General features: G+C 44.9%; 1 pseudogene; it reads left to right on the plus strand.

The window, feature by feature from the left end:
- The first annotated feature begins 8,108 nt into the window (after window positions 1–8,108).
- Window positions 8,109–8,207, plus strand: LOC124091273 (U6 spliceosomal RNA; annotated as a pseudogene).
- The last annotated feature ends 4,119 nt before the right edge of the window (window positions 8,208–12,326 follow it).

The raw sequence follows: 12,326 nt of genomic DNA on the forward strand, positions 1-12,326 counted from the left end.
CCTGGTGGGGAGTCCCTATGGTTCTGCTGCAGTCCTTCCTACTGCACCTCTCTAGGATGTACTCCTGTAGAATGGTGGGGCTCAAGAGGCCTCCCCCACAGAGTTAAGGAGGATTCCATCAATTGTGAAGTCTTGCATAGCGGTGTTGGGGGCCAGTTAAATTTGTCCTTTCCTGAAGCCTGTGGGTAACCTGGGCAGCAGGATCCTGCATAGCCCCAAAGATCTGCTCCCAGGGTTCTGGGTGCAGGGACTGGAGGATGGGCCTGGAAGGATGGAAGAAGAGGCCTGACAGATGGGGTAAAGAACCTAGCTCAGCAGTCTAGGAAAATGACTTGGGCCAGGGAGCCAGACTGTCTGGTTAAAACACCTTACTCAGTGTGTGATCTAGAACATTACTCAACCTCTCTGTGTCTCAGCTGTCCCACTTTTTTTTTAAACCTAGGGGCACTTCACCAGTGAGCTACATCCCCAATCTTTTTTTTGGCAGGGGTACCAGGGATATAACTCAGGGGCACTTGACCACTGAGCCATATCCCCAGTCCTATTTTGTATTTTATTTAGAGACAGGGTCTCACTGAGTTGCTTAGTGCCTCGCCATTGCTGAGGCTGGCTTTGAACTTGCAATCCTCCTGTATCAGCCTCCCTAGCCGCTGGGATTACAGGTGTGCACCACCATGACCAGCCTCCAATCTTTCTTATTTTGAGACAGTGTCTCACTAAGTTGCTAAGCCTGGCCTCAAACTTGGGAATCCTCCTGCCTCAGCCTCTTGAGTCACTAGGATTATAAGGTGCCACTGTGCCCAGCCAGCTCTCTGACTTCTAAGATGGGTGGACTACAAGGATTTCCATCATTAGAATGAGGACAGAGCACTTTTCTCAGTGCAGGGGTCAGGTTTTAGGGACTGGAGGATGGGCAGGGGAGGATGGGCAAGGGAGGATGGAAGAGGAGGCTCTTTGAGTGCTCAATGAATGCCACAGCAACTGTCTATCTTATCTCCTGAGCTTCCTTACCCCCAGGTCTGGTATCTGTCCCCAAAGCATGTCCTCCTTGATTCCTCTCCCTTCTCCTGACCTGTGTTAATCTGGAGCCTGGAGGGTTGAGAATAAGGCAAAAGTGGATACGATGACATGTTGTCCCTCTCCCTCATCCTCAATTCTCAGAGGAGCTTACAAAAGGTCTGGCTGGGTCCCCTTTGAGAGACCTTCACTCAATGGCATTAGCTTCTTACATTCACACTCCTCTCCTTGGTGTCTGATAAATGGATACCAGAATGGCAGCGCAAGTGGCACAGGGAGCCTGGCCATGCCCACCCAGTGGGCAGCACGGTTCTGAGATGTCCTCACTGCAGAGGCTGGTTCTCAGGACTGTGTGAAGGGTTTGAGTGGGTGGGTTCCCTGGGACTCTAAGAATGGGACTGAAGGCTCTGTCCTGTGTTAAGGTTCATTCTGGGTTTGATCTACCCCTGGTACAGGCCTCTAGCAGGCTCAGTTATAGGAGGGAGTGCTACAGTTCAGGGAACTCCTGCCAACTACTCCTTCCTGCCCTGAATCCCTGGTGTCCCTGGGTCAGCAGGCATCTCCAAGTCTTCCCCAGGGGAAGGCTGCCTCCTTCAGCACCTTCTAAATTTAGGGCCAGGGCTCTGTGACTCATTCCTGAATCTGCTTTGCTACCCTCCTCCAGGAGTGTGCTCCCACGGTATTTTTATCTTCTGCTACCTCAGACTGATTAATAAGGCCCCAGAATCCCACAAGAGCCACACACCAAGAGCTCCCTGCTCCCACTTGCCCCAGGTCGGCTCTGGCCTTCTTTTTGTCTATACCCCTCCTTCCCTGATGTCTCCACATTCCCAACTCCCTCAACCCCAGCTAGAGCTCATGTGCCTGGGTTGGGTGGCCATATTGAGGTCTGGCTCAAAGCAGAACTAGGGGAAGGAGAGGTGAAGTAAAGCCCTGCCCACTCCAATTCATCTGCTGGGCAGAGCCCTCACCTGAAGTCAGAAAGCTATATACTGAACCAGAATCCTCCCTCCTCTCTGAGGTTCTCAGTGAGTTCTTGGCAGTGCTAGACTTTTGTTTCCTCCTCTATAAATAAGGGGTTCAACCAGAATTTTATTAGTGAATCATGGATCAAAGTTGAAATGACCACTGTTTCAGGCTTCCATCTTCAAGCAGGGCGGGCTGGGGGTGGGGTGTCTGGCAGGCCTGTTTTCCACCTAAATTCCTCCTTGCCTCCAATCCCTGCTCCACTCAGGGGAAACACAGGTCAAGAACCTGCTGTCAGTCTTCTTGGACTTCTGCCCTGCAGGGAAGAGAAGTCAGGTACAACCCCCTACCCTGAAGGGGCTGGAGAGATCCCAGGGTCAGTTCTGGTCTGTCCAGGTATGTAACATACAACTTCAGGAAAGAATTGTCTCAACTCTGGGCCTCAGGTGTGGGGAATGCATGTGGAGGTGTTAACACTGGAGACATCTCTTTCTTTGCCAGGCTCTGAGGCCAGAGGAGAATATGGGGACCTGGGTCTCCCCTTGGCTTCCAGAAGTGTGAGGGGCATGGTATGGAGGAATCAGGGGCATAGGCAGACCTGGGGATGCTGCATGTCTGCTGGAAGAGAAACCATTTGCAGCCTGCCTCAACCTGTCTTCCCGAGGAACAACAGTGGCCAGTGTTTATTAAGTGCTTATTATGTGCCTGGTGCTGTTCTGTGCACTAAACAGGTTTTAACTTAATTTATAGTTAAACCTCAAGACAGCCCTGGATAAGGCTTACCACCTCCACTTTACAGAACAACTGGAGGCTCAGAGAGGGGCAGTGACTCACCCAGAATCACTGGGAAGGCTGGTGAAAAACCAGGCAGGTCTGACTGCAATCCTGGTTTCCATTTGCTACCCCAAGGAAGCCCTTCTCAGAGTATACATTAGATACCTAATAAATGTTTGATGTCATTATTACTGCTATGTGTTAAAAAAATCCCTATTCTAGTCTTCTTGTCCCCCAACTCCTATGTGTCCTTAAGAGAATCCTTTTTCTTCTTTAGTCTCAGTTTCCCTGGCTGAAAAACAGAAGCAAGTGAAGGCCCACAGAATTAGATACTTGAAAGAGGGGAGGATCTTGGATTTCCTATTTCTATAAATAGCCAAATTGCCTTACTTGCCTGAGGATGTTTAAACAGCAATCAAACCTCAGGATCTCCCAATTGTTACCTCAACCTACCCCTACAACCTCTAAGAGCTCTCCAGAGGGAAACAGCTGTGTACAGCCCAGCTCTACTGCTACAACAGAGAAAAGTTCACTTCCCTGTTGAGCAGCTGCATGATCCTGCAGGTGGCAAGGTACCACCTCTCTTCCATTTGTACTAGTGGCTCCCACAACCTCACCTCAATGTGCATCACTTCCTCTCCTCACCACCCAGGCCAGCTGGTGTATCACCTCCAGCTGCCACTGGCCCAACTGGAGTCATCTGTGCCTCTCAAGCTCAAAAACAGAGTCCAAGTCCTACCATTCCTTTCTATTTAATCTGTCCCCTTAATACTGACACATCATCTGTCACAACTGGGCTCCTGTGCTCACCTTTGTCAAGTCCCAAGAAGCAGGGTCTCTACATCTCCAGAAACACTGTTCTTTTCCCCCAGGATTCTCCTGCTCCTCCTCAGTTTCCTGCTTCTGGTGGTCACCTCAACAGAGCAGGACACTCCTCCAATAGGCCATTGTGCAGAAGCCCAGGCCCTTAGGGAAACAGTTTATTTCTCTACACCTATATCCAACAAAGACACACTGCTCCTTTGGATTCAAAGAAGGGCTCCAGGCCCAAAAGTAGGAGGGTTGGGTTTCACTCTTGCTCACAGGCTGCTCAGACCTGAGGCAAGCCCCTACCCCTTTTGGCACTCTCAGTTTTGCAAATTGTAGAAAGAGGAAATGGGTCCCTCGGTCTGCAATCACCTAACTATAATAATCTTTTGCCTTTATAGACTGCTTGGGAATTTCATTTTCATCCCTGGATCTCGTTTGATTCTCCCAACAAGCTAATCCACTTATAAATGAGAAAGCTTAGGTTCCCAAGGGAACAAAAATACCCAAGTCACACAGCAAATCAAAGGCAAAGCCTGGATTAGAGCCCTGAAATCTTGGTCCTTCCCTGGTCCTTTACTCTCTGTGATGCTGGGACTCTTGCTGTGTGGCTTTCTTTGATTTGTCCCATTTGTAAAAGTACAGTGTGAGGATCTAATTAGGAGAGGCAATGAGGGGGGGCTGTGTTTGGGAAACTATAAACGGCTGCAGAAAGACGACAGGACCGCTACATTACTACCTAATTGCTCTTCTCTTGGCTGAAGCGCCCCCGCGCGTCGATCCCTAGGCGCTCCGACTGCGCAGGCGCCCTTCAGTGTTTACAGAGGCCTCGAGGCCCTGCATTTGCGCGTGCGCTTCCAGCCTCCCGGCCTAGCCAGAACCCTCCGGCGGCTCTTCCTCCTCAGATTAGAGCCTGCGCGCTCCAGTCCTCCTAGCGGTTGTGGCCGTTCTGTCACCAAGGCTCCCTGGGGACTCAGTCGGCTCCGTGTAGGTTGGGGCGTCTCCACAACTCCAGAGCGGTGGAGATGTTAGGAGCGACGGGCGGCACAGAGTGATCACTATCTCCTCCTCACCCTGTTTTCAGCATCTCTGTCGTCGTTCCACTGAACCTCAGGCGTCGCACCTAGCATCCACCGCCGCAGACCCGAGACCGTAGTCAATCCCACCGGAACCTCAAAGCACCGCCGCATGGGAGCTGTAGTTCGCGGCTAGGACCTTCCTGGGGCTGGAACGCTGTAAAGACTACGTTTCCCAGAAGTCCAAGAGTCAGAGTGGCAGAAGGACCCGCCGCCTGTTGGGAGATTAGAGTTTGGAGACCTTACTGGGGTTCTGCAAGCGAACCTCAGGCTCTGAACCTGGAGTGGCGGATTCGCGTAGCTAGCGTAGGAGTGCACAAGCATTGCTAAGGATGTGTCTTAGAATACAACCCATTAGTTTACAACTCCCACAGGGCCCCCTCCCCATCACTCCTCGGAGACTGCACTCTCAATTATCATCTTACTGCAATAATGGAAATGTTCTTTATCTGTGTTATTCAATACTATAGCCATTAATCTGTGATTACTGAACACTTGACATGTGGATAAATGCCATGCATGAATTCAAATTTGTACTTAATTGAATTCACTTTGAAATTAATGTATTTTTTTTTTAGTTGTAGATGGACACAATACCTTTATTGTACTTTTTAAAAATATGTTGCTGAGGGGCTGGGGATATTGCTCAGTTGATAGAGTGCTTGCTTTGCACACACAAAGTCCTGGGTTCAATCTCTAGCACCACAAAAAACAAAACAAAAAAATAAATAAATAAATGTGGTGCTGAGGATCGAACCCAGTGCCTCACACGTTTTAGGCAAGCACTCTACCACTGAGATACAATCCCAGCCCTATTAATTAACTTTTAATTAATGTAAGCTTAAGTGGATAGCTGTCAGTAGGGTTACCATATGGAACAGCTCAGCAAACCAGACCTGGGGCTGCTGTATACTAACAGTCACCTTGCCCCCTGCCTTTGTGAGGCTCCTGTTTTAGTTTCTTGTGGTCTGACATTCAGTGTGCTTATCAGTTTGCAGCTCCCTCCTCAGTTTTTGTCCCTGGAAACTTCAAAATTAGTTTGGACTGTAAAAATCTGCCCTGCTATTCATCAGGCTGAAATAACAGACACATAGAAGGTGGTATTTTTATTATTATTATTATTATTATTATTCCAGGGATTGAACTCAGGGGCACTCAGCCACTGAGCCACATGCCCAGCCCTATTTTTGTATTTTATTTAGAGATAGGGTCTCACTGAATTGCTTAGCGCTTTGCCATTGCTGAAGCTGGCTTTGAACTCGATCCTCCTGTCTCAACTTCCCGAACTCCTGGGATTACAGGCGTGGGCCACCTGCCTGAAGGTGGTAAAATTAACAAGAAATATTTTTGCTAAATACATACCACAACCATAAAAATGTCCTAACAACCCTTTGCTTTAAGTGACTACTTCTTCCTTACTTAACTGAGCAGCCTTGTTTTCTAAAATTATAGGCTATTGGAAACAGCTGTTTGAATTGTTTAAACAAGAATGAAACTCTTGCCTGGGGGATCTAACTCACTAAATAGACAGAATTTACACCCAGGGGCAGAGATTGAGATAAGGGGTTTCTGAACTTGTGTTCTACCTCTAACCAGTCTGGGTGGCCCACAACTGTAATCCCACACACTTGGGAGGCTGAAGCAGGCGGATCAAAGTTCAAGGCCAACCTGGGCAATTTGGTGAGACTGGTCTCAAAATAAAATATAAAAAGGGCTGGGGATATAGTTCAGTGGTTAGAGTACCCTGGGGTTCTATCCCCAGGGCTGCCAAAATAAATAAATAAAATTCTAAAGAAATCTACCCATATTAACTTCATTGTTTCCAAGGAAACAGCACCTTGCATCCACTTAGCAGTCCAGACCTGATGTTGACCCCTTTATACATGGCTCTGGTTTGCTTGAGTCTATCACCTACTGTCCAGATGTGGTTGACTAAGGCCAGGTGGAGGTGCTGGGTCATGCTGCTGGAAGTGTAGACAGGCTGCATATAGTGGGCATTGTGCTGGAGGGCACAGTAGTGGGCATGTTGAGTGGCTGCAGGTGCCTGCCAACTACTTCCTGGTCCCTCTCTAGCCAAGGTTATTCTCTTTGCTATCACCATCAGCCTGAGCTTTACTGACTTTGGCAGCTGTCTTCCTCACCTGCTTGTTGCTCATGCTCAGAGCTTCCCCTTCAACCTCCTGGCTGTGGCTGTTGACAGGCACCTATCTGTGTCCCACTTGGGTGAATAATTTTAGTCACTAGGTCCTGAGCAGGGGGAAGATGGTTATTGCTGTCTTCTGGGTCTTTGCCTTTAGCTTTGGATTGAAGTCAATCTTCATTCCTAGGGTGGAACAGTAAAGACAGTACCACAGTAAAGAAAGTCCCAAGATGGAACCACAGATGAAAGTTGCTGCTCTTTAAGAATGTGGTCCTCATTAATTATATAATATATTTCAATTTGTTTTTTTTAACCTTTATTTTACTTATTTATTCTTATGTGGTGCTGAGGATCGAACCCAGGGTCTCACATGTGCGAGGCGAGCACTCTACCACTGCGCCACAACCCCAGCCCCAATATTTTAATTTCTTTGTCTGTGTCCTGCCCCCAGTGCTCATAATGTTGCTGATCAACATCAAGGTCTTTATGATGGCCTGCATGCAGCTTCAGTCAGCACACCAAGCTGATGGGCCACTAGAGGACCACTGTCCATCAGGAGATAACACTGCCAAGTCACAGACCTTTACTGTGGGAGTTTTGCTCTGTGCTGACTGTGCCATCAACTGTGTCACTCTTTTTCAGCCATTTTGGGCTAAGGATAAACCCAAGTGGGTAATGAACATGGCCTTTCTCCTGTTATAGCCAATTCAGTTGTCAATCCCATTGCATATGCCTCCTTGAACAGAAACTTCTGTTATACTTTTTACAAAATCACCTCCAGGGGTATGTTCTTTGCCAGAATGTCAAAAGTGGGAATGGGTAGGACAGGACACAGCCTGCTCTCAACGTGAGCCTGTGACATAGGTTGTGGCCTCTTCCAGGAGAAGTCACAAACTCACAATAAACAAGGGACAGGGAATGACTGATTTTCATTGTGAATGACAGCTCCACCTCAAAATTGGGAGGGCTGCCTCTTTGGAGCACTTCCCTGGAGTTTCCACATATCTAGCTATATGTATGTATTAGTAAGCTCCAAGGATTGACAAATAGATTTATGGTTCTATGCAGCTGTTCTTACTGCGTATATGATGCTGACAGCTTAAATGGATTCTGAAAGACTTTTTAAAAAAGAGTCTGCCTTGGTTATGATAGAAAATGACTGAAACTATTTAACTGTAGAACTCTGTGAACTATTATAATGCGAATATTTTTAAACTTAGGGGCAATGGAAAAATAAAAGTTGGCTGTACTAAAAATGTATACTTGTTTCTAAGAAGGCAACCAGGAAAATAACAAGTATAATTCTTCAATCCAGAAACTGCCATATTGTGATTGCTTCAGCAGCACATATATTAAAAATTGGAATGATACAGAGAGGATAGCATGGCCCCTGCACAAGGATGACATATGAAGCAGTCCATATTAAAAGAAAAAAAAAAGAAGCTGCTATATTTTTTTTTTTTAAAGAGAGAGGGAGAGAGAGAAAGAGAGAGAGAGAGAGAGAGAGAGAATTTTTTAATATTTATTTTTTCAGTTTTTGGCTGACACAACATCTTTGTTTGTATGTGGTGCTGAGGATCGAACCCAGGCCGCACGCATGCCAGGCGAGCGCGCTACCGCTTGAGCCACATCCCCAGCCCAGAAGCTGCTATATTAATCTAGGGAAATAATATTCTCATAAGTTCTTAGGTAGAATTATCATCAGAAAATCATGTCAAACTGTTCTTTTTCATTTAGAGAAACTACCCTTGAGGAAGAAACTGGAGAAATGGGATTCATTCTCTATAACATTCTCTCTTTAAAAACTAGGTAGCGGGCTGGGGATAGAGCTCAGTTGGTAGAGTGCTTGCCTTGCATAAACAAGGCCCTGGGTTTAATCACCAGCACCACAAAAAAAAAAACAAAAAAAAAAAACAGGTAGTGAATTTTATATCACAAGTTCAAACTTGGTCAAGTTATTGGACTCCCATGTATGAAAATTTTTACTAAGTAAATTTATATGAGTGCCTATTTTGGGTGAAATGAAAATAAAACAAAAAACAAAAAACAAACTTTACCTAATTTATGCCCCTCTCTCAAACCTACAATAATAATAAGGAAAGTAACTTTTCCTTTTATCTTTGATGGAACACTCATGGGGGTCCTTTGGTGTGTTGTCTGTCTCATTACAAAGGGTCAATAAACCTGACTTAATCAAATTGTGAGGTTTGTCCCTCGTGGGTGGGACACTATAAAATATTGGTGTCCTCTAGTCTCTGTCACAGCACTCTCTTCTTCTGCAGGCTTTCTTTGGATGACCTCATTCACTTCCATCCAAACCCCGAGCTCATGCTTTTCTCCTTTCATGAAGACAATTCCCTCTGGTTGACCCACAAGTTACTTAAGCTCAATATGTTCAAATCTGAATTATCTTTTTTTTTTTTTTTTTGGCTCTTTTCTTTGGTTGGAGGCAACAACAACTCATTGATGTGTTCCAAGTAAGAACTAGACACTGACCACTTCTGGCTAGAGAATGGGTGGGAGACAATCCTCACTAGGCCAGGTACCTCCTCACCCATTGTACTCAAATTATTTCATCAGAATCAGCAATTTTTCACCTAATCAATGTCCTAAAACCTTAGAAAGTTGGGAAGATTGGGGTTAGGGGAAAGTAGAAGTTGGGCCTGATTTGCTCTACCCTATGGTTCCATCCTTTCAACAAGGAATTGGATCTTATAGTGGAGGTTCCACCTCTTTCCCCCTCCTCTTGAGGCCCATCCAGTTGGTTTCCTCACTAGGTCCATTAATTTCCCAGTTCCTTTTGATGCCTTGAAAATCTCACAGCCATCCGAACTTGCTAAGCCTGACAGTTTTTTCTAGGGAACCTACTCAGATCTCTGCAGAGGAGTAGGGCAGGGTGTGGGCTATCTGCTGCTGGGAAGGAGGCTGAGTACTGTGGAAGGAAGTTTCCCTCTTGCTGTCCTTGGTTTTCTAACACTTGTTTGTTGTTTTTTTTGTTTTGTTTTGTTTGTTTGTTTTGTTTTTTCCTTTTCTGTGGCTGGTGCTGGGGATGGAATCCAAGATCTTGTGCATGCTAGGCAAGCTCTCTACTACTGAGCTGCATCCCCAGTCCTAACACTTCTTGAAACTAAACGTACTTCTACAACTTGAGGGTTTAACTTCCTTGTGAAGGACCCTCTTGCCACTTCATCTGCTCCACATCCCATCTTCTAAATAAATTCGTGTTCCTCTTGTTCACAGCACTTTGATGGGGCTTCTTTTAGAATAATATGGGGTCATTCTCCCCTTTGTTGCCTATTTCAAAGCATTTTTCACATTAGCCAAAATTGAATGAAGCTGAAATCACAGGTTTCTCCTCTTGGTGGGAGGAGAAACGTAGCTTCAGTTTACCTTTAAAGTAATAGTGGTGAATGTGTGTGGAGCTCAGGCATAGGAGCTTTTGTAGGGTGGGACTGTTGACTTCCCCTTAAACTTCATATGCTAGAACTAATACCAATGACAGTATTAAGAGGGTGAGCCTTTGGGAAGTGATTAAGTCATGAAGGCTCTGACCCCATGAATGGGTTTAGTGCCCTTAAAAAGGGGGCTTCAGGAGCTCCCTGACCTGTCCCACAGGCTGAGGCAGGAGGCTCACAACAGGTACAAAGCCCCAGCCTCAGCAACTTAGTGAGACCCTGTGTCACCAAGAAAAAAAAAAAGGAACTGGAGATGGGGCTCAGTGTAAAGCATCCTTGGGTTCAATCCCTGGTACCAAAATAAATAAATAAAAGTATTTTATTATAGTAGACTAAGACAGAATAGATGAAGACAGCTATAGATGAACTCACTTTTCCCAACCCCTAGATGTTTTTAACTATTTCACACTTTTAAGCTATTTCATTTTTAATTCTACATTAATTAGTTATAATATTTGGTGGGCAATTAATTAACAACATAAACTGTTAATTTGCCTTAAGATTGTTACCAAAATTTTTTTAGTGTTATTTTAGTTGTTGATAGACCCTTATTTATTTATACGCAGTGCTGAGAATCAAACCCAGTGACTCACACATGCCAGGCAAGTGTACTACCACTGAGTCACAGCCCCTGCCCAAGATTGTTACCAATTTTTTTACAGAAATTTAAATTTGTCTGATAAAACTTCATATAGAACACATTCAGATGTCATTAAGACTGAGAAGCCAAAGCTAGGAAAATAAAAAAGCAGCTACAATGCTATTTGTGTTCTCATGTACCGAGAATAAAGCCAACCCAATCCCAAAGGTATTATTTGTGAAAACTACTTGCAAACAGCAGTCTAAACCTTTGATGTTATCATTTAGAAACATAACATAAATATCAAGCAAAAAATAAACTTGCTGGGTTTTAAGCAGTATTTGAAGTATCTCAGACATATATTTCCAGTGTCGGGACACCCAGATCTAGCTCCTTTGGATTGTGCTGATTTCCTTATTTTTTTAACATTTATTTTTTAGTTATAGTTGGGCACAATTCTTTTGTTTTGTTTATTTATTTATTTATTTTTTAATGTGGTGCTGAGGAACCAAAGCCTCACACAGTGGTAGTCAAGCGCTGAGCCACAACCCAAGCTCCTGGATTCCTTTTTATGGATGTATTGTGATAAAGTAACCATTCATCCTGTCCAGCCCTAGATTGCAACTTCTGGATCCAAGGGTGTGTGTATTTATCAGATGTGGCCAAATTGCCCTCCCAAGAGAGCAAATAAACCAGGTTATACTCGACCAGCTACAAATGGTGGACTCCATTTCCCATACCTGCATCAACTAATTTTAAGAAAAACAAAATTATTGGGCTGAGGTTGTAGCTCATTGGTAGAGTGCTTCCTCAGCACCACACAAAAATAAATAAAATAGCGGCTGAGGAGATAGCTTAGTTGGTAGAGTGCCTTGCATGCACAAGGCCCTGGATTCAATCCCCAGTGCCACAAAAAATAAAATATAAGGTATTGTGTTCATCTGCAACTAAAAAAAAAAAAATTTAAAGAAAAAGAAAGAAAATTCTTCATTTGCCAATCTGAAGAATAAAAGATGACTTTTTCTGCCCGAATCCTGCATGAGGAGGGAGTGCGTAACTGTCAGATATGTGGGCCGGCTGGGAAATAAAAGCTATGAAAGTAATATTAAGAGATTAGGGGCTTAGATATTGGCTCATTGATAGAGCGTTCGCCTAGAACGTTTGAGGCCCTGGGTTCGATCCTCAGCAATAAAGGTACTGTGTCCAACTACAACTTAAAAAATAAATATTACAAAAAAAAGAGAAATTAAAGACAAAGACAAGAATTATCTATTAAAAAGCAAGGGCTGAACAGGTGGATAGCCCTGATGGGTCTGATCCTAACAAAGAGAAAAACCTGCACTTGCTTTATTTATAGTGGTACAGACCAAGGGGGATAGTAAGGAGCTTCTTCAGGAAAAACAGGATAAGAATGTGGGGGAAAAACAGTTTTTTTGGTGCTTGTCAGGTTCTGCCCATCTCCCAACTGACTGCCTTGTTTGAACCTGGGGCTTTGAGCTGAGGTATGGAGC

Source organism: Marmota monax, unplaced genomic scaffold (assembly GCF_021218885.2).
Source record: "Marmota monax isolate L192 unplaced genomic scaffold, Marmota_monax_Labrador192_F-V1.1 WCK01_AAM20220418_F8-fsc00068, whole genome shotgun sequence".
In the NCBI taxonomy this organism is placed as follows: domain Eukaryota; kingdom Metazoa; phylum Chordata; class Mammalia; order Rodentia; family Sciuridae; genus Marmota; species Marmota monax.